This window comes from Bos javanicus, chromosome 20, assembly GCF_032452875.1.
Source record: "Bos javanicus breed banteng chromosome 20, ARS-OSU_banteng_1.0, whole genome shotgun sequence".
Lineage (NCBI taxonomy): Eukaryota > Metazoa > Chordata > Mammalia > Artiodactyla > Bovidae > Bos > Bos javanicus.
Genome location: NC_083887.1, coordinates 10,718,837 through 10,745,624, shown reverse-complemented (window position 1 = coordinate 10,745,624; position 26,788 = coordinate 10,718,837). Strand labels below are relative to the sequence as shown.

At 40.6% G+C, this 26,788-nt stretch overlaps 1 long non-coding RNA gene across 1 annotated transcript in view; it reads right to left on the bottom strand.

Annotated features, from left to right (window-relative positions):
• The window catches only part of LOC133233503 (uncharacterized), a 305,868-nt gene extending 301,212 nt beyond the window's left edge, over nt 1–4,656 (bottom strand). The window contains exon 1 of the long non-coding RNA XR_009731732.1: nt 4,468–4,656. This is a non-coding gene — a long non-coding RNA (uncharacterized LOC133233503). The remainder of the gene's footprint in view (nt 1–4,467) is intronic.
• Between the last annotated feature and the right edge of the window lie 22,132 nt (nt 4,657–26,788).

Genomic DNA, 26,788 nt, shown 5'->3' with positions numbered 1-26,788 from the left:
ATATATGGATGTGAGAGTTGGACTATAAAGAAAGCTGAGTGCTGAAGAATTGATGCTTTTGAACTGTGGTGTTGGAGAAGACTCTTGAGAATCCCTTGGACTGCAAGGAGATCCAACCGGCCCATCCTAAAGGAAATCAGTCCTGGGTGTTCATTGGAAGGACTGATGTTGAAGCTGAAACTCCAATCCTTTGGCCACCTGATGCGAAGAGCTGACTCATTTGAAAAGACCCTGATGTTGGGAAAGACTGAAGGCAGGAGGAGAAGGGGACGATAGAGGATGAGATGGTTAGAAGACATTACCGACTCAATGGACATGAGTTGGGTAAACTCCAGGAGTTGGTGATGGACAGGGAGGCCTGGCGTGCTGCAGTTCACGGGGCTGCAAAGAGTCGGACACGACTGAGCAACTGAACTGAACTGAGCCCATATTTATACTAATCCATATCTGAGATATTTCCTAGCTCTTAAAATTCCATAATTCTCTAATTCTGGGCATCATTTTTCCCTTCCTCTACCCTTCTAAGATGCTCTTATTATTGTGTGTGGGGGGTGAGGTGTTCATTTATCATCCCCATCTCTAATTCCTTCTCTAAAGAGAACCAACACATTCTTATTTATGGAAACTCCATTTCCTAGTGTACATTATTTTCAAGGATAGTGAAATGATTACCACCAGCGCATCTGACCATCTCAGTGAAGAATTACTACTTCAAAGGTAGGTCAACCAGAAGGGGACTCCTGGCCAAATCTAAAGGCAGAGCTAAGGAAACAGTTAACTGCCCTCTCTACAAAAGTTTTGATATTATTTAAAGACTATTAGCGCCTACTTTACAATTTTATTGGTGTTAATGTCAATAATTTTAGACCTACTTTACACCTTTGCTAGTGTTGCTTAAAAAATGCCGGCAGATTATAAAGATAAGCACTAATTCTTGCCTTATAAGCTTGCTCTTTTTGTCCTAGAATGCTGAGTGTGATGTGATTTTTCATGAATAATTCTGAAAAAGTCATCCCTGCTGAAAGTCCACACACAGAGCTAAAAGGCTCAAAGAGTCTTAGATTCAAATTACCCAAATCACAATCAGATTTGATACTCTAAGCAGAGCAAACAATAGGTGGACAGACCGACCATTGTTTATAGATGTCTTTTCTCATCATACTTCATTAACACTAGGAGAGTTTTCATTTCTTTATCTCAGTTGTGAAAACACCTGGAGAATTTAATTCATACATTGAATCATGCTGAGTAGTGCAGGTCTCAAGGGTAATGTGTGTTAGTTTACATTTGTTGGTTTCTGTAAGGAAAACGGCCACTTTAATAAACTGAGAGCAGTTTGAATGGCACAGTGCCTACACTGATGGAATTTGGTGTGGGGTTTCCAACCCTGGGTCCTGGGTCTGCCTCCTCACCAGTGACCTACATAATCTTGCTAAGGAAGATCCCCAATATGATTACCTTATATAGGGTTCACACATGTGGTCAATGGCAATGAACATTATCAACTGTTGTTTCTTTCTTGTTTCTTGCACAACTATAGTGATTTATCTTATATGGTAATCATTATTTGTATCAGGTCCTGTGCTTGGCATTGAGATGAATAAAGCTCAGCTCTTGCTTTCAAAAAGCTCAAAATTCCCTGCACATAACTAACTATAAGGTAGTGAATGAGAATAAGGAAGAAGAGAGAGGAGAGCAATGCCTGATGTAGGCTGAAAATAGAATTAACCAGCCTTAAGATTTCCATTGCTCCATAATGCAAATGCCACCCACCAGAGTCTGTCAATTTCCAGTTACACCCTTATTTAGACAGAAGAAAGAAGACATAGTTGAATAGGGAGAAAATACTGATAGTTCTCATTGACTTATAAATATGAAAATGTCAAGCAATGAAAAGTATATACATTTATATACAGATTATGAAGTAAATATTTCCCCTAAAATACACAAGTTAATAGGCTGAAATCCACAGAGAGGAAACAGCTTCTATACCCAGAGTTTTATAGTTTGCAGCCCACCACTCCTCTCAAATTTCTTTAAAGCTTAAATACTGTCATCCTTCAGTTTCACCAATGTCTAGGATGCAGCTAAGATAGCTCAACAATAATAATGCATTCAAAGCCACGAAGTTCAACATGATAGACATTTATGGCATGCATACTTTGTGCCAATATCATCACTTTAATAGTTTCTATTTCAAATAGCATTATGAATTAGGATTTTATTAGTTTATACAAAGTTTCAAGGATTTCCCCCCACCCCTTTTACTGGAAAAACACATAAGACCATTTTTCAAGTCTTCCATTTTTATACTAAATTTTAAAAATATTTAAAATAAAGGAGCAATATTACTAATCATAGCAAAATCATCAATATTTAATTATTCTGAAACCAGAAAGCTTAAAGTTAAGGAAAATGAATTCAATAAATTCTCAAGTGAAAATTACATATCCCCAGTGAACACTATTATTTAGGATTTTTCTATCTCACTAGACGTAAGTCAACGTATTCTGATTAAACACCTACTATGTTTAAGGCACATAGTTACTGGAAGAAGAAAGAAATCATTTCTACACTTAGAGAATAACATTCTAACAACCAGTTTAACTGACTTAAACTTCCAAGCACAGTATTATTTTAACTTTTGAAATAAGTGAGTCTGAATATCACCCTAAGAATGAAACAAACAAACAAAAAAAACTGATTTAGCTGTTTTTCAATGGAGCAGAGACTTGTTTTATCATCTACTAGATAATAAGTCAAAATATAAACTCAGGAAATATTGATATATTTCCTACCTGATAGGTGAGCTTGAATTTGGACAGATGCATTCAAAATGAAAATTCTATTTCAGTTACACAAACCTTCAGCTAATGAACATCCTTGATTAAACTTTCATTTTCATAAAAAAACACCTATAACAATAAAATGAATCAAAAAGAAAAACAATAGTAGAAAAAGCAGTGATTGAGTTCAAGTTATTCAAAAGAAAGATTCAGTCACTGATGAGCAAATTAATCAACATCAAATTTAAACTACAGAAATTAAATGACATGAAATGGTATGTCACTTTACTTTTCTATAATCTTCAGTTTTGAAGAGAATGATACCCGTTCAAAGAAACTCTCAAGTAAGTAATATCAGAAATACAGCAAAAGAGACACTGATGTATAGAACAGTCTTTTGGACTCTGTGGGAGAAGGAGAGGGTGGGATGATTTGGGAGAATGGCATTGAAATAGGTATAATATCATATATGAAACAAGTCGCCAGTCCAGGTTCAATGTACGATACTGGATGCTTGGGGCTGGTACACTGGGACGACCCAGAGGGATGGTATGGGGAGGGAGGAGGGAGGAGGGTTCAGGATGGGGAACACATGTATACCTATGGCAGATTCTTTTGATATATGGCAAAACCAATACAATATTGTAAAGTTAAATTAAATAAAATAAAATAAAAAAAGAAATACAAAGAAAGAGGGGGAAAGGAAAAAAGTAACAGCCACTTCAAAATGATTCCAAACAGTGCACAACCTGTTTATTATAAGAAATATTTTGATACAGTGGTGATTTTCAATGAAATTGGAGTTTTTTTCAATTTAGATTGATATTGCCCAGTGTTTACATACATCTGATATTTGCTCAATATTATTAGGCTATGTTAGGAACTCTATAAATAAATATCTAACATTTTAGTAGGCTTAAAATCAGCTGTGTAATATGCTCCAAACTACGTTTGAAAAGCATGTCAAATGAAAATATATCTCTGTGAAAAATGCTTCAGACAGCTAAACTAATAGAATATTAAATACACACACACACACAAATCCAACAGGTTTTTCATTATGTTTCTGCTTTTAAGTTACTTAACTAGGATTATGTGCACCGTTCCCGTGTTTGGAATCCATTAAGATCTTTCAGATCCCATCAGAGCTAAGTCTACAAGACTGTCCCAGTTCTTTCATTAGACTGACAAATTCTTCTTGTCAAATATGACTTGAAATAAATGAGCCATTATAGTAACCTTGGAATTAACTTTGTTATTAAAAGATAATGGTTCTTGTTGTCACTAATCTTGCTCTGTTTTAACATGACGGTATCAGAAGAAGCTTTTAACTATTTAGACTTCTAAGGAAAGTCCATAAAAGGTGAATGTTTAGCTTGAACGCCGGAGTCAGATCCAAACTGACATATATTTTTATGGTTTACAAATAAAACCCTCTCAGTGTTTCATTCACCTAAGGAGAACTGGTGTACAGCAACCAAGTTAAAGAATAACTGACCCGTGTGGCAGCTCAGCGTTGGAAAAGTGCTAACTTTTCAAGTTCTAGTTCTGCTAGTATGTGGCTATAGTCAAAGGCTCAAAAGTAACTTAAAATGGCCGAATAAGGTCTTAACACACTGAGTCTCCCACAGATAGCAACTATAAGCTCTAATTCAAAACAAAACAAAACAATCCCAGCTACCTGAAGACGCTGGAGAGCAGCCAAGTGCAGACAGAATCTGGAGGGAAGTTAACACTTGAAAGAAAGAAACAACGCTGGGTGAGTTCCCTGTTTTCATGGCTTCTAGGAGGAGGGCAGGATCTCAAGAAGTAAAGACCCAGAAATGGGGCGCTCTAAATTCTGGGTGTAACCCTCCCCACATCTCTGGCAACTAAACCACAAGTGTGTGGGCAGACTCCAAGCAGCTCAGCCAAGGATAAAACAACTAAGCTGAAATTGAAATGGCCATCCAAATGATAGCAGTTGCAGCTCTAGGACAGTTAATGGCCTACTATAACAAAGCATATCAACTCTATTCAAGGAAATATACAATACTCAGAGTATCCACAACAAATCATTCATAATCTTCAGAGTATAATCCAACAGTGAACCCAGTGAAGTCGCTCCGTCATGTCTGACTCTTTGCGACCCCATGGACTGTAGCCTACCAGGCTCCTCTATCCATGGAATTTTCCAGGCAAGAGTACTGGAGTGGGGTGCCATTTCCTTCTCCAGGGGATCTTCCCAACCCGGGGGGTGAACCCAGGTCTCCTGCACTGCAGGCAGATGCTTTACCGTCTGAGCTACCAGGTAATCCAACAGTGCTCTACATATGGAAAATGTAACCGCTTCTCAAGAGAAAAGATAATTCTAAGAAAACAATCATGAGATGGCCCAGATGATGGAATTTTCAGACAACTTTAAAGCCACTATTGTAACTATGCTCAATGACATCAAGAAATATGTGCTTTTATTAAATGAAAAGATAGGAGATTATTAAATGAAAACATATAACTAGAAACTATTTTTTTTAAAAAAGAACCAGTTGAAAATTTTAAATCTGGAAAATAAAATATCTGAAAAACAATTCACTGGATAGGCTTAACACAAAATAGAGGTGACAGAAAGGGAAGAGTCAGTGAATTCAGAGATAGATCAATAGAATTGCTCTACTTTAAAAGAAGAATAAGAATAAAAGAAAAATAAAAGCATTTTAAGAATATTTTATTCTTAAAATAAGAATAAGGGAAAAAATGAACAGAAACCTAAGGGACAATATCAAAATAAGTTACCAAACATAAAGTAACCAAAATTCTAGAAAATAAGAAAAAAAAGAATGAAACAGAAAATATATTTGAAAAGTTAAGAGCCAAAAATTTCACAAATTCAGTGAAAGATATAAATTTACAAGCTCAAGAAGCTTGGTGAACCCCAAGAAGTATGAATACAAATAAAACCATAATTATACTGATAATTATACTGCTAAAAACCACCAATTCAGAAAAAAGTCTAGGAAAAGCATCACATATAGGGAACAATGATTTAAATTGTAGTTGACTTCTCATTACAAAAACAAACAAACAAACCAGAAAACCAAACAATGCATTTAAAGTTTTGAAATAAAAATAAGTATAAACTCAAAATTCTTGATTCAGTGAAAATATCCTTCAAGAATGAAATAAAATGAAGACATTTCCAGACAAAAGAAACAAATTTATTCCAGTATCCTGCACTATGAAAAGTGCTAAAGGAAGCTCTTCAGGCTGATGGAAACCTGAATCTTCAGGAAGAAATGAAGAACATTAGAAATGTTTTGAAATATTTTTATGATAGAATGATGGAAAAATAATTAAAATGTGTAAGTCATTCAAACTTTGTGAATCTCAATATCCTAGCATAAGAGAAGGAAAACAATGCCTTGAGGAATATATGTGAAGAAGTTTCATGAAAAAAATTAATGATTATTAAAAAATATATGGTATGCTTATAAACATGTTCAGAATCAGGGGACGTCACAAAATTTTGGTGTTCAGCTTGGCATTTATATAACAAGCATTTCAGGGATACCTATTATTTGTAATATACCATGCTACATGTTTCAGATGTTCTGCTTGAAAACAAAAGTAGGTGATTTTAATTTCCAAACTAATATCATAAAAAATTATTGGTAAGCCAGGATTTTAGGAAACTCAGAAGCAAAATGCAAAATAGCCAAAACCTCTTAAATAATCATTCTGCATCTTTATTCTGAGCCACCTCCAACCAGTCCAGCTGTAGAGAGAGAATGCCTATGTTTGTGTATTACCTGCTCTAAGTTTTTACTTAATTTGCCCTTGTAAAAAAGTGCGATGTTAAGTCACCAGATTATGTTTTTGCTAATGTAGTTTCCCTTCAAGCTATCAAAGTATACATGTCTCAGTGTAGCATACATAAGCAAGAAAGGACAAAATAACCCAACTCTTTCATTCCTGATACCTAGAAATTTGCATTGACTCCGGACCCATGGAAAGACAAATGGCTACCTATTTACTTATCTTTATGACATTATAGGAGAAGGGAATGGCAACCCACTAGAGCATTCTTGCCTGGAGGAGTCCAAGGACAGAGGAGACTGGCAGGCTACAGTCCATGGGGTCTCAGAGTTGAACACAACTGAGTGACTAATACCATGAATTACAAGGGCTTCCCAGGTGGCACTAATGGTAAATAACCCACCTGCCAATGCAGGAGACATAAGAGGTGAGGGTTTGATCCCTGGGTTGGGAAGAACCCCTGGAGGAGGGCATGGCAACCCACTCCAGTATTCTTGCCTGGGAAACCCTGGTGGGCTACAGTCTATAGAATCTAAGAAAGTCCGACGCTACTGAAACGACTTAGCAGACACACATGATGTTACAAACAAATAAAGCAGAAAATGCATGTATATATATAATACATAGGAAACCAAAAGACGCTAAGCATAAAGCTTGAAATATTTTTAGAAATGTTGATTCCGGGAGAGATTCAAATGCCGTGTTCCTTAAAGAGCTCTAAAAATCCGTAACTTCTCCTATTCTCTTTTCTCTTCCCATCTGGGAAGGGAATAAACTATTTCTCCTCTTGCTCAACAGTAAACCCTGGTTGATTTGGGTCAGAAATGACAAATGTTCTATGCAGAGATATCTTTATCACACATTACTGAAATGTCAATTACATAAAATCATGAAAGAAGGTATCAGAGTTTCATCTTAAATTCCCTTTTTGCTTACTTGTATTTCTGTTTTCCATTCCTATCTCTGCACCTTCTTCCAAGCCATTTTCTGATATGGAAATAACTTTCCACCTCACTTCGCAGAGACATCTGCCTGTCCTAGCTGAAAAAAGGAATTAAGGAACAACGTGGTATGTATGGTGATCTGGTTCGACAGCCATCATCTCCCACTTGACTCTGCTGTGTAGAATCAGATGTTATTTTCATTTGCAGTTGGAAGTTCATGTTGTATAAGAGGAAGCAAAAAGCGAAGTCACTAAAAACACAGGTGCCCCTGTCAAGACCAAATTGTCAATCAGCCTTGTTCATAACCTTGGCAAGCAGAAAAAGGATATTTATGGGCTGTGTGGTCTTTGAAAGCAGTGACTAGAATCATTTAAGAGAAGCCGAACTACCTGTTTTAGGACTTTATTTTGCCTAAAAGCCCAGTGAAGGTCTGTCCCACCCAAATCTTTTGTACATTTTATGTAAGTGGGTTTTCAGACAGTACTATTCCATCAATGGAGTACAATTCCACTTTCCCCAAAACTTCCCTTCACATTTCTTAACTTTAGAAAATTAAATCTTTCAGTAATATGTTTCATCTTTACATTCTAAAGAGCCAAAAAAGCTGACTGATCATCATCCAGGAGAAGAGACACAGGCAGTCCACTTTACTGGCTGGTACACTCAACTGGAAATATATTAGTGGTGGTAATTGCTCAAGGATTGGGATTGAAAGGAGGGGTTGCAGTGGGGAGCCTGCTTAACAAACATTGCAATTAACACCACCTACATGTTGGAGGGTGAACTAGGTAATAAACAAAAGATGAAATTAATATGCATGTTCAGTCCCTAAAGATAGCCAGATGGCTGGCTACAACATCAGATGTTTCCTCTTTGCCTTTGCAGAGAGAAGCACTCCTTTGTGCACTGAGCGGCACAGTTGACGTCTTCTGTGAGCATGGGCATCTGACAGCGGCTGAAGCAGCCTAGATAGCTGGCCCTTAGGACTGGGAGCTCAGCGCGATGCCGGTGTCCCCGGTGGCCAGAAGGCACAAGGAGCAGCAGTCATAAACTGAATAAAGGGCGCATCTCACAAGCACAATGCTGACCACACCACTGTGGATTCATACTGCCCAGGGAAGAAAGAAGGGCAACAGGAGGCCTGCAGGACTGAAAGGTTTATTTTCTCTCGGCCTCAGGAGCTCCAGGAGTCCCAGGTTTCCCACTCAATGTGGTCAGGCTGTGACTAGAGCCATAAACGTAAAGCCCTTTTGTTCCAATTCACTGTTAGAAGACAAAGGAGCCCTTATTTGTCTCTAAAGTAAGCAGCTGTCTCCACGGTTTTTGTCATATTCCAAAATGGCATATTGCAGAAGGCAGTCATGTAAACTAGGCTCCAGGCACAGAGGAAAATCTCAGTCCTGAAGACTGGGTGCTCTGGACACACCTCGCACCAAAAGAAAAAAAAAAAAAATGCCTTTCCAAAGCCCCCCTCTTTTTCCTTCTGCTTCCTTTGTTCTTCTGCCTCTCCATCTAACTGCTCTATTCCTGTTTTACTAAGATTTCTCCAACTAGCAAATAACTCAGCAGCCCAAAACAAAAAGGCCAGGGACAGCACCCAATGCCAAGACAACAGGACGCATCTCCGCCAGCCCGTCTCCTCCCAGGGCTTGGAAGACAAAGAGCACACTGTGCCGCTGGCCACCTCGGCTGCCCAGACCTCTGCTCTGCCCCTTGCGCTTGATGCCTCTCTGCGGACTTGGGAAGAATGCGCTCCTCATCCTGCAAATACTGTCGAGAGGTCTTCTTAGGCAACCAAGGGCAAAACACATGGGTGGCCTAAAGAAATACAACCTCCTGGGCCTTCTTGGTTCACTCAGTTAGCATGGTACTTTTCCAAGAGTGAATGAATCTTGATTTTGAAAATCAAATTCTATCTTAAAGCCCTGGCAGATCTCACAACTTAGGCCAAGGTGCTGTATTACTTTCTGAACCGCGTTCTCTATAGGCGTTCTTAACTGAGGTTCATAACTCCCCTGGCATCTGTGGCTAGAATTTATAAAGGGCATGATCCTTTATGGGGAAAACGTTTACCCTTATTTTCAGTAATGACTCAAGCACTGTACTTATATTATGACTGTGGGCCACAAACCATAGTATTAACAGTACCGGTAATTTTGTCAACAATTGAGATCTCAGATATTTTCATATCATGTTAGAGTTGTTGCCAATATCTCAAAATATCACTTAAGCTCAACTTGGAGATTATAGTCATGATTAGATGGCTGCTAGACCTTCTTATCGGAGAAGGCAATGGCACCCCACTCTGGTACTCTTGCCTGGAAAATCCCATGGATGGAGGAGCCTGGTAGGCTGCAGTCCATGGGGTTGCTAAGAGTTGGACACGACTGAGTGACTTCACTTTCCCTTTTCACTTTCATGCATTGGAGAAGGAAATGGCAACCCACTCCAGTATTCTTGCCTGGAGAATCCCAGGGATGGGGGAGCCTGGTGGGCTGCCGTCTCTGGGATCGCACAGAGTCGGACACAACTGAAGCGACTTAGCAGCAGACCTTCTTATTTATTGCATTACTAATGAAATACACATATTACTATATCATCAATGTGTTTATTTTATTGATGACTTTATTTCAATCCAATTGCTTTCCCTTGCAATGCTATTATTTTAATTTATACACCAAAAATATTATTCTAAGAAAGCTGTAGGTTTCACCAGACTATCTAGCAGATTTGTGGCATAAAAAAGATTAAGAACCCCTGCTATAAACTAAATGAACCATTTGTTCTTCCCTCAAACACATTCTATGCTTTGGGCCAACACAATTTCTACTTTCAGAATATCTTCTTTCCTTTCTTCCTGGCCATAGATCAAAACCTTATCTCCCCCTCAGTGTGAAGACCAAATACTGCCTCCTTCATAAGGCTTCTTTGATCCCCTTGCACTGGTCAGGATGGTACTCTGCACCCCTCTTTTCACATTATCACTTTCTACCTTGTAGGCACTCTTGATCCCCTCTAAGTTGAAATGTCGAGGGCAGAGACCCTGTGTACTTCATCACTGAGTGCCCAGCAGCAACAACTCCTGAGAGCTCAACCTGCTCTCATTGCTCCATTCTCTACCCTGCTCCTGCTTCTCTACATTTCCAAACCACAGAACTCGTATGCATGTCACTTCTCTTTCATTCTGCAGAATAAAACCAAATTCCTCCATCTGGCGTTCAAGGCCCTTCCCAAATTGGCCACCTCCTACAGTCTAAGTGTTCATCTCTTCCATCTCTGAGCCCCACAGCTAATCACTTCACAAACTCCCACACAGATCCCCCCACTTCCCTGCTCTCATTTATAACAATCTCTCTTCCTGGATTGTTCTATGTCCTTCTGAATGGAGAGGAGAAAATGACACCCTCCGCATTTCCAAAAGAGCCTTTCTTTTCAAGGAATTCCTGGCCTGATTCACACAGATAAAACTAAGTTTTATCACTGAAAAAAAACTTGATCACAAATTTCCATTCAAAAATGTTTTGTGTTTTATTATTTTGTGACAGTCTCTGAATGTTTCAGAGCCATGAGGCAGGTGGAAATCATATATCCCCCTTACAACTGTCCATACCTGAAATTCAAGGCCATTGCCAAACCCTCACCCTCCTACCCAATGATCTAGCCCCTAAAGCTGACCTACCTAGCAATTCTTTCCACCAATTTTTATGCAATTTCCTTGGCAAACAAATGCCCTCATCACCATGGAATTACATCAAGGAATGCTAACCTCAGATGCCTTATAGCCATCTCCAGAAGATACTGAAAAGACAAATAGTAATGCAAGCATTTCCCAACCCACCACAGATCCTTCCTGCCTTTGATGAAACCCCCCTCTGCCTTGGAATCTCCTGCCATTCAGCCCCATCACCGTCTACCCTTCCTTGACCTCACCCCCAGCCACCTCCTGTGGATGTCCAGGGATGTCCGGTGAGGACGAAGGCACTTGCTTTACAGTGTCCACCATGACTTGCACCATCCTCTGCAATGACTTGGGAACCCAACCTCTGACCCCATAATTCCTAAAACTTCTGGACTCCATCACTCTTACTTGCTTTGCACATCAGCAACAACTCCTAACCATTCCCTAGGTTCACACAAGACCTTATCTCTGGGTCCTAAATCATTAAGCCTGGTGCCAATGCCCTGTTCTCTGAACATCACCATCTCTCCTACAGTATTAATGCTTAGTATTCCTTCTAAACATTCCCTTCTCTCTCTTATAGAATCCTTCTTTCCCTTTATACATTCAACTTACTTGAATCTAGAAAATAAAACTAAAACACAATTAGTGATTATAGTAAGTAGAAAAAAATGTATCTTTATACATTTTTATTAAAAATTTATCTGTATACTTTATATAAAAATGTGTCTGTATACTTAACATAATTTTGCACTTCCATCCCACTCCCTGAACCCACATAACAGACACTTTAAAGAAATCATGCCTTATTTAATCAAGGTTGTCCCCGGAACCTAATACAGTGCCTGGCATATAACAGATACTCAAAGAGTAAAAATTCCATCCAGCCCCATGAGTTTTTTTCCCCTATGCCTTTATACTCACAAATCTACATACTCAGTTGAGAATTCTTATCTAAGCTCAGAACCACAGTTTCAAATGTCCAGTAGATTCTATCTGGATATCTGATAAGAATCTCAGTAGATTCTATCTGGGTATCTAGTAAGAATCTCAGTGACTCAATGAGTCCAGAATGTAATACTCTCCAGCCTCACTCCAGCTTAAGTGTGCTGCTCAGTTCATTTCAGTTCAGTTGCTCAGTCGTGTCCGACTCTTTGCGACCCCATGAATTGCAGCACACCAGGCCTCCCTGTCCATCACCAACTCCTGGAGTTCACCCAAACCCATGTGCATCGAGTCAGTGATGCCATCCAGCCATCTCATCCTCTGTCGTCCCCTTCTCCTCCTACCCCCAATCCCTCCCAGCATCAGGGTCTTTTCCAATGAGTCAGCTCTTCACATCAGGTGGCCAAAGTATTGGAGTTTCAGCCTCAGCATCAGTCCTTCCAATAAACACACAGGACTGATCTCCTTTAGGATGGACTAGTTGGATCTCCTTGCAGTCCAAGGACTCTTAAGAGTCTTCTCCAACACCACAGTTCAAAAGCATCAATTCTTCAGCACTCAGCTTTCTTCACAGTCCAACTCTCACATCCATACATGACCACTGGAAAAACCATGGCCTTGACTAGACAGATCTTTGTTGGCAATGTCTCTGCTTTTTATTTATTTTTTTTATTTACTTATTTTTTTAATTTTATTTTATTTTTAAACTTTACATAATTGTATTAGTTTTGCCAAATATCAAAATGAATCTGCCACAGGTATACATGTGTTCCCCATCCTGAACCCTCCTCCCTCCTCCCTCCCCATACCATCCCTCTGGGTTGTCCCAGTGCACCAGCCCCAAGCATCCAGTATCATGCATCGAACCTGGACTGGCAATTCGTTTCATACATGATATTTTACATATTTCAATGCCATTCTCCCAAATCTTCCCACCCTCTCCCTCTCCCACAGAGTCCATAAGACTGATCTATACATCAGTGTCTCTTTTGCTGTCTCGTACACAGGGTTATTGTTACCATCTTACTAAATTCCATATATATGCTTTAGTATACCGTATTGGTGTTTTTCTTTCTGGCTTACTTCACTCTGTATAATAGGCTCCAGTTTCATCCACCTCATTAGAACTGATTCAAATGTATTCTTTTTAATGGCTGAGTAATACTCCATTGTGTATATGTACCACTGCTTTCTTATCCATTCATCTGCTGATGGACATCTAGGTTGCTTCCATGTCCTGGCTATTATAAACAGTGCTGCGATGAACATTGGGGTACACGTGTCTCTTTCAATTCTGGTTTCCTCAGTGTGTATGGTGAGCAGTGGGATTGCTGGATCATAAGGCAGTTCTATTTCCAGTCTTTTAAGGAATCTCCACACTGTTCTCCATAGTTGCTGTACTAGTTTGCATTCCCACCAACAGTGGAAGAGGGTTCCCTTTTCTCCACACCCTCTCCAGCATTTATTATTTGTAGACTTTTGGATCGCAGCCATTCTGACTGGTGTGAAATGGTACCTCATAGTGGTTTTGATTTGCATTTCTCTGATAATGAGTGATGTTGAGCATCTTTTCATGTGTTTGTTAGCCATCTGTATGTCTTCTTTGGAGAATTGTCTGTTTAGTTCTTTGGCCCATTTTTTGATTGGGTCATTTATTTTTCTGGAATTGAGCTGTAGGAGTTGCTTGTATATTTTTGAGATTAGTTGTTTGTCAGTTGCTTCATTTGCTATTATTTTCTCCCATTCTGAAGGCTGCCTTTTCACCTTGCTAATAGTTTCCTTTGATGTGCAGAAGCTTTTAAGGTTAATTAGGTCCCATTTGTTTATTTTTGCTTTTATTTCCAACATTCTGGGAGGTGGGTCATAGAGGATCCTGCTGTGATGTATGTCAGAGAGTGTTTTGCCTATGTTCTCCTCTAGGAGTTTTATAGTTTCTGGTCTTACATTTAGATCTTTAATCCATTTTGAGTTTATTTTTGTGTATAGTGTTAGAAAGTGTTCTAGTTTCATTCTTTTACAAGTGGTTGACCAGATTTCCCAGCACCACTTGTTAAAGAAATTGTCTTTAATCCATTGTATATTCTTGCCTCCTTTGTCAAAGATAAGGTGTCCATATGTGCATGGATTTATCTCTGGGCTTTCTATTTTGTTCCATTGATCTATATTTCTGTCTTTGTGCCAGTACCATACTGTCTTGCTATGAAGGTTGGTCATAACTTTCCTTCCAAGGAGTAAGCGTCTTTTAATTTCATGGCTGCAATCACCATCTGCAGTGATTTTGGAGCCCCAAAAAAGTAAAATCTGACACTGTTTCCACTGTTTCCCCATCTATTTCCCATGAAGTGATGGGACCAGATGCCATGATCTTAGTTTTCTGAATGTTGAGTTTTAAGACAACTTTTTCACTCTCCTCTTTCACCTTCATCAAGAGGCTTTTTAGTTCCTCTTCTTTCTGCCATAAAGGTGGTGTCATCTGCATATCTGAGGTTATTGATATTTCTCCCGGCAATCTTGATTCCAGCTTGTGCTTCTTCCAGCCCAGCGTTTCTCATGATGTACTCTGCATATAAGTTAAATGAGCAGGGTGACAATAAACAGCCTTGATGTACTCCTTTTTCTATTTGGAACCAGTCTGTTGTTCTATGTCCCGTTCTAACTGTTGTTTCCTGACCTGCATGTAGGTTTCTCAAGAGGAGGATCAGGTGGTCTGGTATTCCCATCTCTTTCAGAATTTTCCACAGTTTATTGTGATCCACACAGTCAAAGGCTTTGGCACAGTTAAAGCAGAAATAGATGTTTTTCTGGAACTCTCTTGCTTTTTCCATGATCCAGCAGATGTTGGCAATTTGATCTCTGGTTCCTCTGCCTTTTCTAAAACCAGCTTGAACATCTGGAATTTCACGGTTCGCATATTGCTGAAGCCTGGCTTGGAGCATTTTGAGCATTACTTTGCTAGTGTGTGAGATGAGAGCAGTTGCATGGTGCTGCTCATCCTACCCTAATAAATGTCATCACCATACACAATGCTGGTCCCTAGAGTCTGATAGAACTAATACTACCCTCCTCTATTTTTACTTCTATATCAACTAGATTCTCTCTTTTAATGTGTGTGTATATCCGACTCTTTGCAACCACCAGGCTCTTCTGTCCATGGGATTCTCCCGGCAAGAATACTGGAGTGCATTGCCATTTCTTCCTCCAGGGGATCTTCCCAACCCAGGGATTGAACCAGCATTTCCTGTGTCTCCTGTAATGACAGGCAGATTCTTTAAGTCCTCTCAAATCGATATCACATGTATCTTTGTCCTGAGGCATCACTGACACCACCCTTACTTCAGACCATCTTGATCTCTTGCCTGGACTTTCACAGTAGTCTCCTGCCTTGTCTGTTCTCTAATCTCCTACTTAGATAACCATAATAGTTTCCATACATTTCTGGATAACCTTCAAACTCTTTATCACATCCAGTGATACAAAATATCAAGCTCTATCCATCTCTCTAACCAGGCTCAAACCATCTAACTTTTAACCAGGCTTAGTCCAGAACTCTAAATGCTTGATGAAAGTAGCTGCTTAATAAATTGAACAGTATCATTTTCACTTTTTTCGATGCATAAACTCTACCCATACCAAGTTATTTGCAGTTTCCCAAACACACCACATCTAAGTCTTGGCAAGACTTGCTATTCTCTTCTGCCTGGAATGGTTTTCGGTTTTGCCCTGATATACTTGAAAACCCTTACTCAATATTCTGGACCTAAATCAAATAATTCTGTAAAGCCCTGACAGATTACTCCCAGGATGAACCATCAGTCCCCTTGCTGTGTCTCCATTGTTCATTCCAGACCCTCCATTTGATGCCTAGCTCATTTCATGGCAGCTTTTGTTTACAGAGCTGATTCCTGTATTGGAATGAACATTCCCTACAGGCATAGACCACAGCAGATTTTTCCAGGTATCTCTGTGCCTAGGAATGTGCTTGTTGCAATGCTCAAGCTATTAAATTAAAAAAAAAAAAAACACTTCTTTAACCAGATCCTCGGAAGTCTGCTGTAGCTGTCAGCACTCCTGCAAAGCTGCCTCATCAGAAATGTGTTGCCCCTCACTCTGTCATGACATTTATCCCACTCTGAAGACCCACTGCTCACATTTGCAGGGCCCAGAGTGAGAGAAACAGACTGTCAAATAAAAGAGGCTTATCCTATTTTACCTGCTTTGACAAAATATCTTCACAGTGACCCAGAAGATCCAGTTGGAATTTTAAATTCTTGGATTTCTCTAAGTTCTAGCTCAGAACCAGATGAGTAAGGACAATCAGTCATGGGGCTTCCTGGGTGGCAGCAGTGGTAAAGCATCTGCCTGCCAATGCAGCAGACATAAGAGACGCGGGCTCAATCCATGGGTTGGGAAAATCCCCTGGAGGAGGGCATGGCAACCAGCTCAGTATTCTTGCCTGAAGAATCCCATGCGCAGAGGAGGCTGGTGGGCTACAGTCCATGGGGCCGCAGAAGTCGGACATAGCTTACCAACTAAGTAATCCCCACCAATATTGAAAACAGAAATATATTCCCTAGAGCAAAAGAGTCAGCAAACCCACTCCAGTATTCTTGCCTGGAGAATCCCATGGGCAGAGGAGCCTGGTGGGCTACAGTCCAGAGGGTCACACAGACTTGGACACCACTGAAGTGACTTAGCATGCACACATGCACCGACAGTCAGACCCTGGCCCCTAGCCCACTCTCCTTTTCTTACATCACAATGCACCTTATATGCATTATGCATATAATATATGCATGCTAACAAGACCTCAACCTGCGCGTCCTCACTCTGCCTACATCTCTTACACAGAGCTGCCCTGTGACCCCTCCTCCTGCCCAGGGATGCTTACAGCACAGATGAGCCCCAGAGAGGGGAACTGCACGGGGGCTAGAAACCAACTCGAGCCATCTAGACAGGGAAGTCCAGTGCCCACAGCGCCTAGAGGAAGAGGGTGCAGATGCTGCATGGGCACTGGGCACTTTTCTCTTAGCACCCAGGCTCCTCACTCCACAGAGAGAGCTCACATGAGGGATTTGAAAGGTAAGGTCCAGGACAGGAGACTGAATACCTGGATGTATAGGACTACAGCAGAGTCTTTGCACCATGCTGATCTGCCCATAGACTGTAAGCTCCCTGAGGTTTAGGAGTTTTCTAATCCTACTTCCTGGAAGAGGAGAGAGAGTTGCTCTCATCAGGCTTCCAGTTCCACAAAGGATCAGCTTCATCCCTGAGCACTTCCTTAAAAGAGATGTTGAAAAAACAGTTATTTAGGGAATGAATTAACAAAGATTCTTTTAATACTTGGAACAAGTAGCAATTCTAGTATTGGAGGGTATTTATTATTAACTCTTAAATTGTTTCTCAACCTTGAGTCCATCATGCCTTATCTTCCCTAAGGGACGGGGGAGCCTGGTGGGCTACCGTCTATGGGGTTGCACAGAGTCGGACACAACTGAAGGGACTTAGCAGCGGCAGCAATGATTTTCTATCTCCCATAAAAACTCCAGTGTCCTAAACATAATCTGCACTCAATAAATATTTGTTGGACTTTTTTTTTTTTACAGGTAATCCTCATTAACATATTGAGGTTTATTTTTCTCAGTCATCTCAGTTGCATTGTGAGTCATAACCCAAATGGTAACAGTGACTGTCATAACAAAAAGCTTCTGAGAGTAATTTTAACCAGTCGCTAGTAATAATTTATTTTTAATTTTTAAAAACAACTGTGGCTGTAACTATTCTACTAGTAAAACATAATAGCTATCATTACTAGTGTTCAAGCAACTGAAAACTAACAGTTGAACCTGTGCTGATGAATCAGAGGAAAGAGTGAATGAAAAGAACAACACGTTTGAAAGTCAGTATGTGAGAAGTTGGGCTTCCCAGGTGGCTCAAGTGGTAAAGAGTCTTCCTGCCGCTGCAGGAGACACAAGAGATATGGTTTCAATCCCTAGATCGGGAGGATCCCCTGGAGAAGGATATGGCAAATATCGTTTGGAGTTGTTGGGGAAAAAAACCTGGCTGAAGAAAGAATAATGATAATGTTCTAAATGTTCATCAGCAGATGAATGAATAAAGAAGACACAGTTTGTATATACAATGGAATATTAGCCATAAAAAGAATGAAATAATGCCACCTGCATTATTTGAATGAACCTAGAGATTATCCTACTCAGTGAGTAAGTCAGACAAAGACAAATATCATGTATCACTTACATTTGGAATCTAAAATATAATACAAATGAACTTATTTACAAAACAGAAATAAACCCACAGACATAGAAAACAAACTGATGGTTACCAAAGGGCAGAAGGAGTGGGAGGGATAAATTAGGAGTTTAGGATTAGCAAACTATACATAGATTATATACAGAAAATAGATAAACAGTTAAGTCCTACTATATGGCACAGGGACCTGATAAATCGTAATGGAAAATAATCTGAAAAAGAAGGTATTGATATAGATATATAACTGAATCGCTTTGCTGTACACCAGAAATTAACACAAACATTGTAAATCAATAATATTTCAATGAAATTTTTTTCAAAAATAAAATTTAAAAAAAAGCAATCTGACTTACATGAGTCCTGTCCCAGGAGCATCAGAGACAAGGTAGGCAGAAGGGTGTGCAAAACCCTCTGCCCATGAAAAGATGTCCATTAATGGAATTATTTTAAAACAGCTTTATTGAGATATATAACTGACATACCATCTCATTCATCCATTTAAAGTGTGCAATTCAATGAGTTTTTAGTGTGTGACAAGGTTGTGGAACCATCACCATAATCTCATTTTAGAACAATTTGTCCCTCAAAAGGAAACTTGTCCCACTTGTAGTCACTCTCCTCTCCCCCTGTCCCCTCAACCCTAGGTAATCACTAATCTATTTTCCGTCTCTATGCATGTGCTTATTCTGCACATTTCAGAGAAATGGAACCATGTAATATGTAGTTAGATTTAAGGGACTAGATCTGATAGAGTGCCTGATGAACTACAGATGGAGGTTTGTGACACTGTACAGGAGACAGGGAGCAAGACCATCTCCAAGAAAAGGAAATGCAAAACAGCGAAATGGCTGTCTGAGGAGGCCTTACAAATAGCTGTGAAAAGAAGAGAAGCAAAGAGCAAAGACGAAAAGGAAAGATATACCCATTTGAATGCAGAGTTCCAAAGAATAGCAAGGAGAGATAAAAAAGCCTTCCTCAGGGATCAGTGCAAAGAAATAGAGGAAAACAACAGAATGGGAAAGACTAGAGATCTCTTCAAAAAAATTAGAGATACCAAGGGAATATTTCATGCAAAGATGGGCTCAATAAAGGACAGAAATGGTATGGACCTAGCCGAAGCAGAAGATATTAAGAAAAGGTAGCAATATACACAGAAGAACAATGCAAAAAAGATCTTCATGACCCAGATAATCACGATGGTGTGATCACTCACCTAGAGCCAGACATCCTGGAATGTGAAGTCAAGTGGGCCTTAGGAAGCATCACTATGAACAAAGCTAGTGGAGGTGATAGAAGTCCAGTCGAGCGATTTCAAATCCTAAAAGATGATGCTGTGAAAGTGCTGCACTCAATATGCCAGCAAATTTGGAAAACTCAGCAGTGACCACAGGACTGGAAAAGGTCAGTTTTCATTCCAATCCCAAAGAAAGGCAATGTCAAAGAATGCTCAAACTACTGCAAAATGGCACTCATCTCACACAATAATGAAGTAATGCTCAAAATTCTCCAAGCGAGGCTTCAACAGTATGTTAACTGAGAACTTTCAGATGTTCAAGCTGGTTTTAGAAAAGGCAGAGGAACCAGAGATCAAATTGCCAACATCCACTGGATCATGGAAAAAGCAAGAGAGTTCCAGAAAAACATCTATTTCTGCTTTATTGACTATGCCAAAGCCTTTGACTGTGTGGATCACAATAAACTGTGGAAAATTCTGAAAGAGATGGGAATACCAGACCACCTGACCTGCCTCTTTAGAAATCTGTATGCATGTCAAGAAGCACCAGTTAGAACTGGACATGGAACAACAGACTGGTTCCAAATAGGAAAAGGAGTAGGTTAAGGCTGTATATTGTCACCCTGCTTATTTAACTTATATGCAGAGTACATCATGAGAAACGCTGGACTGGAAGAAGCACAAGCTGGAATCAAGATTGCCGGGAGAAATATCAATAACCTCAGATTTGCAGATGACACCACCCTTATGGCAGAAAGTGAAGAAGAACTAAAGAGCCTCGTGATGAAAGTGAAAGAGGAGTGTGGAAAAGTTGTCTTAAAGCTCAACATTCAGAAAACTAAGATCATGGCATCTGGTCCCATCACTTCATAGGAAATAGATGGGGAAACAGTGGAAACAGTGACAGACGTTATTTTGGGGGGCTCCAAAATCACTGCAGATGGTGACTACAGCCATGAAATTAAAATACGCTTACTCATTGGAAGGAAAGTTATGACCAACCTAGATAGCATATTCAAAAGCAGAGACATTAGTTTGCCAACAAAAGTCTTCTAGTCAAGGCTATGGTTTTTCCAGTAGTGATGTATGGATGTGAGAGTTGGACTGTGAAGAAAGCTGAGCGCTGAAGAATTGATGCTTTTGAACTGTGGTGTTGGAGAAGACTCTTGAGAGTCCCTTGGACTGCAAGGAGAGCCAACCAATCCATCCTAAAGGAAATCAGTCTTGAATATTCATTGGAAGGACTGATGCTGAAGCTGAAACTCCATTACTTTGGCCACCTGATGGGAAGAGCTGACTCATTTGAAAAGACTCTGATGCTGGGAAAGATTGAAGGTGGGAGGAGAAGGGGATGGCAGAGGTAGAGATGGTTGGATGGCATCACCAACTCAACTGAGCAACCGAACTGAACTGAAGGATGGAGGAGATTATCTATAATAAGAAATTTTAAGCAGAATTTAAGAGAAAATAAACTAATTTGAATGAGCAACTACAGGGACCTAGACCTTTGGGGGAGAGACTACAGGGCATTCTGGACAGGAGAGAAAGGACAATTGAGGAGAAAAGAAGAGAGAAGGTGATCAGACCAGAAGTGTCAGAGAGAATAAGAAAGAGCTTCCTAAGAAAGCTATGCTCCAAGACAGCCTCCCTGGGCAGTGAGTGAAACACTTAACCTGCTGGGCAACCTAGTCATGTTAGAGACAGCATCCTCTTTTAGATCAACTAGATCATTCTGCAAACAATTTTAAATTTTTAAATAAATATTTAAATTTTTGCAAGTAAGCCTAATTATTCATAAAATAATAAACACATTCAAATTTATTCAAAATTGGGCAATGAAAAATGTATGGTAAAGCCATGTGATCTGCTAAATGAACTTGACTATCTGTAATGCTCCTTTCTATTTCATGAAAGAGTCTGTCATTTGAGCATGCATTTATATAAAAGCCTGTTAATGAACTCCCTTCAATGGGATTTAATCACCAAAGCACTAAAAAAAGATCTGAAATGATTGGATTATAGGGTATTTCAATGGCCTTCTCAGGAATGGACCCTGCAATACCTTATAGCAGGTTCCAGCGTCCTATGAATGAATTTACTATAAACCTCACATATGGCACTCCCTTTCCAAGAGCCAAACCAATTTAGAGAGAACACAGGGAAAATGATCCACTTATTTTATTTCTGGAAATATATGCTATGTGGAAAGAGCTTTTTATCCAGAGGGAAAACTTCTGGATTTTACTGGCTCACTAAAATATAAACCATTTAGTGGCTTTTTTTTTAACCTAATATTAAGCTTTCTTTCATCTGTTTGCACATGTCAACCAAAAATAGCAGCCTCCATATAAGAAAAACAAAGTGTTTATCCAAAAAAGAAAATTTATATCCCAAAAGCCATGATCTCCCTTCTTCCAGAGTGTTATTTCATAGTTTTACTTTTTTTTATTCAGGTTGTTTATCAAATGTCTGCAATAACATGAAAGAGAATAGTCATCACCTATCAACCCTAAAAATTCTCACAAAACGTCCAAGGGACTCACTAAAGATAAGCAAATACTGACAGCTGAGCATTAGCCATCGCAGAGAAAGCCTGTCAGGTAAACATGTGTGTGAACTGAGATTTAATATTCCATTACAGGATAGAAAAATTAATAACTTGTAAATGACAGATTCTTTATTTCCCTTTACCAAGGCAGAGATGGCCCCCAAAATAACCCGTATATGTATTTAATCTTGGCAACACACAGCTATTTCCTCTCTGGTCTTTAGGGTCCCGCCACCCTTCATCTGCTACAAGGCAGCATATTTAAATCTTTCCAAGGGGCCTTTTAGAACCAGGCCACCCTGTTTCTCTTCACAGAGGATACTGAAAGCCTATTTGTCAGGAGCAACACAGGATCTATCGAGGTCTGCTGACAGGCCAAGAGGAGGTCCACCTGCTGCATTCTTCATCCAAGGATTATGAGACATTTCTGCCGGCCGCAGTCTTGGCCACAATTTTGCAACCCACACATTTCACACCTTATCCTCAGTAATCAATTTCAGCAACAAGTTGAAAGCCATTTCATAGCAAGAAAGTTGTCAATCTGACACAAATTCACATCAGTTCACAGTGATATCCTACAGAACCTCTGTCATTAGCTCAACACCACTGCATCATTTAGACAGGTCAGGGATTCGAGTCGTGTGCCCTCTCCATTGATTGAGTTCTGCGGGTTCCTAAGACTTCAGCAGTAGGCAGAGGAAGCAGATGTTCTCTGTAAGCCGTCTGCTCCTGCCCCCTCCCTCACTCCCAGCCGGTACTCGACATCCAGGCTGCCTTCCTGACTGCACTGTTCTCCTACGTCCACTGCTATTCTGCCATAGCCCTGCTGTCTCCCTCGTGAGTTAGGATCCCTGAGAATGAGTCCACACACAACCACTAGAGCTGGGTCATTTTCCCTAAATATAGGTTCTTGAATACTTTTTGGAATAGGCTGTGAACTCTTTCACAGCAGATATTAGGTCTAGTTCATCTTAGTACCACTTAACCCTGATTTTTATCCCTGGTAGCTCAGTGGTAAAGAATCCACTTGCCAATGCAGGAGACGTGCGTTCAATCCTTGGGTCAGGAAGATCACCTGGAGAAGGAAAAGGCAATTCACTCCAGTATTCTTGCCTGGGAAATTCCACAGACAGAGGTTAGTCGCAAAAGAATCGGACACCAGTTAGCAACTAAACAACAACAAAGTTTTCAATAAGTATTAATAGCCAGTGTAATAACAGAGAGCAGCAAAATTTCTCAAGTCCTTCTTTTGCACCAAGGACTCAATTGAAATCTTATTTGCATCATCTCATTTAGTCTTCACAAATGCACTGGAAGAGAAGGAATCAAATTATCGCCACTTTACAGATGAAGACACTGAGTTTAGGAGAGTCATTTGCTCAAGATCATTGTTGTTGTTAAGTCGCTTCAGTTGTGTCCGACTCTGTGTGACCCCATAGACGGCAGCTCACCAGGCTCCCCCATCCCTGGGACTCTCCAGGCAAGAACATTGGAGTGGGTTGCCATTTCCTTCTCCAGTGCATGAAAGTGAAAAGTGAAAGTGAAGTCGCTCAGTCGAGCTCAAGATCATACACACATAATAAACAGGAGAGGAGAGATTGAAATCTAGAGTAGTCTGACTCCAGAGCCCAAGTTCTGTAGTCTCTCTGATAAGTGAATGCAATTATGCACTCAATGATATTAACCCTTCTCTGCTGCCAACAGGAATTCTGCAGCCAGAATGAGATAAAGTCTACTCGTTGGAAATTTTTTTGGCTGTTGGGATTTCTGTTACTGACAACTTTTGGTACCAGAGAACGACACTGCCAGCAGAAGATGTTTGTGAGATCAGCACTTAGCTATTTTGGGGCCACGTGGGAGTGTACCAAGCACTGCACTTTTAATTTTACACTTTGTTCTTCCTCTTGGTGGCTTCCAATTTAACCAGTGCTTAACGGAGGAGAACCGGACAAGACCCAGGCAAGGGACATGGAGCTTCTCCTCGGTTCTCATTCATTCAACAGTCATAATGCCTTTCACGTGCTGTTTGTTCTGCTCCTGTTTCCTTCCCTTGCATAATCACTATCAATTCAATTTCCAGAGGTTCTGCGTGCTGAGCAGGTGATGAACAATTTCCAGGCACTAACTTCAATCTGCAAACGGCCTCATCAGCACTTCCCTGCACATATACTCTCCTCTGTTCCCAGGTGTTAGGTAAAGTTAAGTCACTAAGCTTTCAGGGTTAGGAGCTGCCTGTCTTCCTGGAACTCCATAAGCAAAGGGAGAAAACTGTAAGCCATTAGCCTGCTTCGAAGATTTGGAGACATGAGGCTTAACTGAGGTTTACTGGCAATGGGTTTGTCCTTATTCCAAATCCTTCCAGCTCTAGCCCCCATTAAGTTTCTTTGAGTACACCATCGTCTTTTCCCATTCCCCAATACACTAAAGTTTCTTTTCTGTGACTGAATCATAAGTTTCAAGGTGTAATCTAAAGAAAAACATTTATTTTGGAGTCTCATTAACAACTCAGAGGAGAGCGATAGTGTTTATTCCCCATACGATGGAGTGGACTCCTGCAGATGTGAAAAAGGCCAAGTCTTCTTCCTAATCCTTAAACACACACACACAGTCAATATTCACAACAGGGAAGGGACCACAGTGGCCAGAGGAAACACTGCACTAAAGGCAGTCTCTTTAAATGCCAAGTACAAAGTTCCTTGTAATTAATGATTTACCAGCAGCCATACATAATTATCTACCTCATGTGCCCATTTTTATGATAGCCTCTCTCAATGCCAAAACCCATTCCTTTACACTCTACTCCGTAGTGCTGGGGCTGGGATCTGCAAACCACCTTTCTCCTTTGTCAGCAGGCTCTGTTTTCAACTCCGCCTATAGGGATACTCAAGGGAAACTTCAAGGGAGAAAGCAGGAGAAGCAATATTCTTCTTCCTGTTTGTCCCTGTCCCTGGGAGCATCACCCCAACAATGGTCCTGAATCCTGGAAGTGACAGCTGATTCCAATCTTTTCCTTCCTTTTGCCCCATCCATAACTAGCTTTCTCACCCCCAGCCCCACAGACCTCTCTCCCGAGCTGCTGAGGTGTTTGGAGCTGGGTGGTACCCCCTCCTTAGAGGCCTGAGTCCCAATTCTGTGAGACCCTCCTCTGAGCCTCTAGGTTCTGATCAACCCCACCTCCTCCTTTTGTTCCCCAGCCTTGCAGGATGCAGTGGCTTTATGTAATTATTACTCTACATTACCTCTGTGTTCATTTTTTGCTTTTTCTGAAACACTTTGGGTTTCCCTGGTGGCTCAGCTGGTAAAGAATCCACCTGCAATGCAGGAGACCTGGGTTCAATCTCTGGGTTCGGAAGATCCCTGGAGAAGGAAACAGCTACCCACTCCAGTATTCTGGCCTGGAGAATTCCATGGACTGTATAGTCCATGGGGTCCCATGGACACGACTGAGTGCCTTTCACTTTCACTTTTCACTTTTGAAGCAATCTCCTACATTCAGTCTTCTCTGTTAGAAGCCCAACCATGGTTTCTACTTTTCTAACTAGCCCCAGTGGGTCCCTCCATGCTCCATGCCTGATCCCTGAGCAAAATTCTAATCATTTTGCTCCTGCAAAGCCTATCTTCTAACAGTCCTGACTTCTGATTCTCCCAGTGCAGTACCTAGATGGTGGTCAACGGTAGTGGCTTGGGGTGGAGGAAAAGGCAAGGCATGAAGGATCCTGCACCTTAAAGACTAGTGTCCCAGCATAAAGTCTTAGCTGGCCCACCTATAAAAGGAGAACAGGGTGTCGAAAGTAAACAAATCTCCTTGTCAGTCTGCTCCCAAGACTTCATGCTAAAATACTTGGAAAGAATGTTCAGAAACTAATGAGCTGCACTCATATTTTAATAATTCCAGGAATTGTGAATGATATAATAAATAAGCAAATTGCAAACACTACCACTGGGAGTATGAAAATGGTCCCGGGAAGTACTACTGCCCAATATTATCCCCGTGCCTTCCCATTCCTTTCAAATGTCAACAAACCACCCTCACCCGCCTCCTGAGCTTCCGTCTTAACCTTCTCCAAGGTCCTCTTCATTGCAGTGAGGGGAGTGACTTAGTGATTTTCATTCTCCACTGAAAGAATTGGCCTGTCAGTCACCTTTTCCTCAGGATAGCTAGCTGAATTCAGAATGTTGAGAAACTGGGACTCTCTCATGAAAAGAAATGAGGAAGGATAAAACGGGAGCATCAGGAGGGCAAAAACACACAGGTTTCATCAGACACTTGAGTGCAAACCCTGGATCTGCTGATTTCTAGCCTGAACCTCAGTCTCAGCTGCACAGTGGGAGTGATAATGACCTTGCAGGATCTTTATGGGGATAAATCATATGGAATACCCTTGGCACAGTGTCCTGGCAGAGAGAGACTTGGTCACGGACATTTTTGATTAAACCTGGCTTGAGAGGTTATATGTCAAGGACATTCCCGTAGTTGTCCCAGACTCCAGCAAGCTCCCGTCTTTCCTGTCACTTTTTTGAAGCAGGCCCCAAACCCGGGCCTCAGTTCCACACTCCTTCTCAACCCCCACTGCTTCTCAGGGCTCCTCCCGC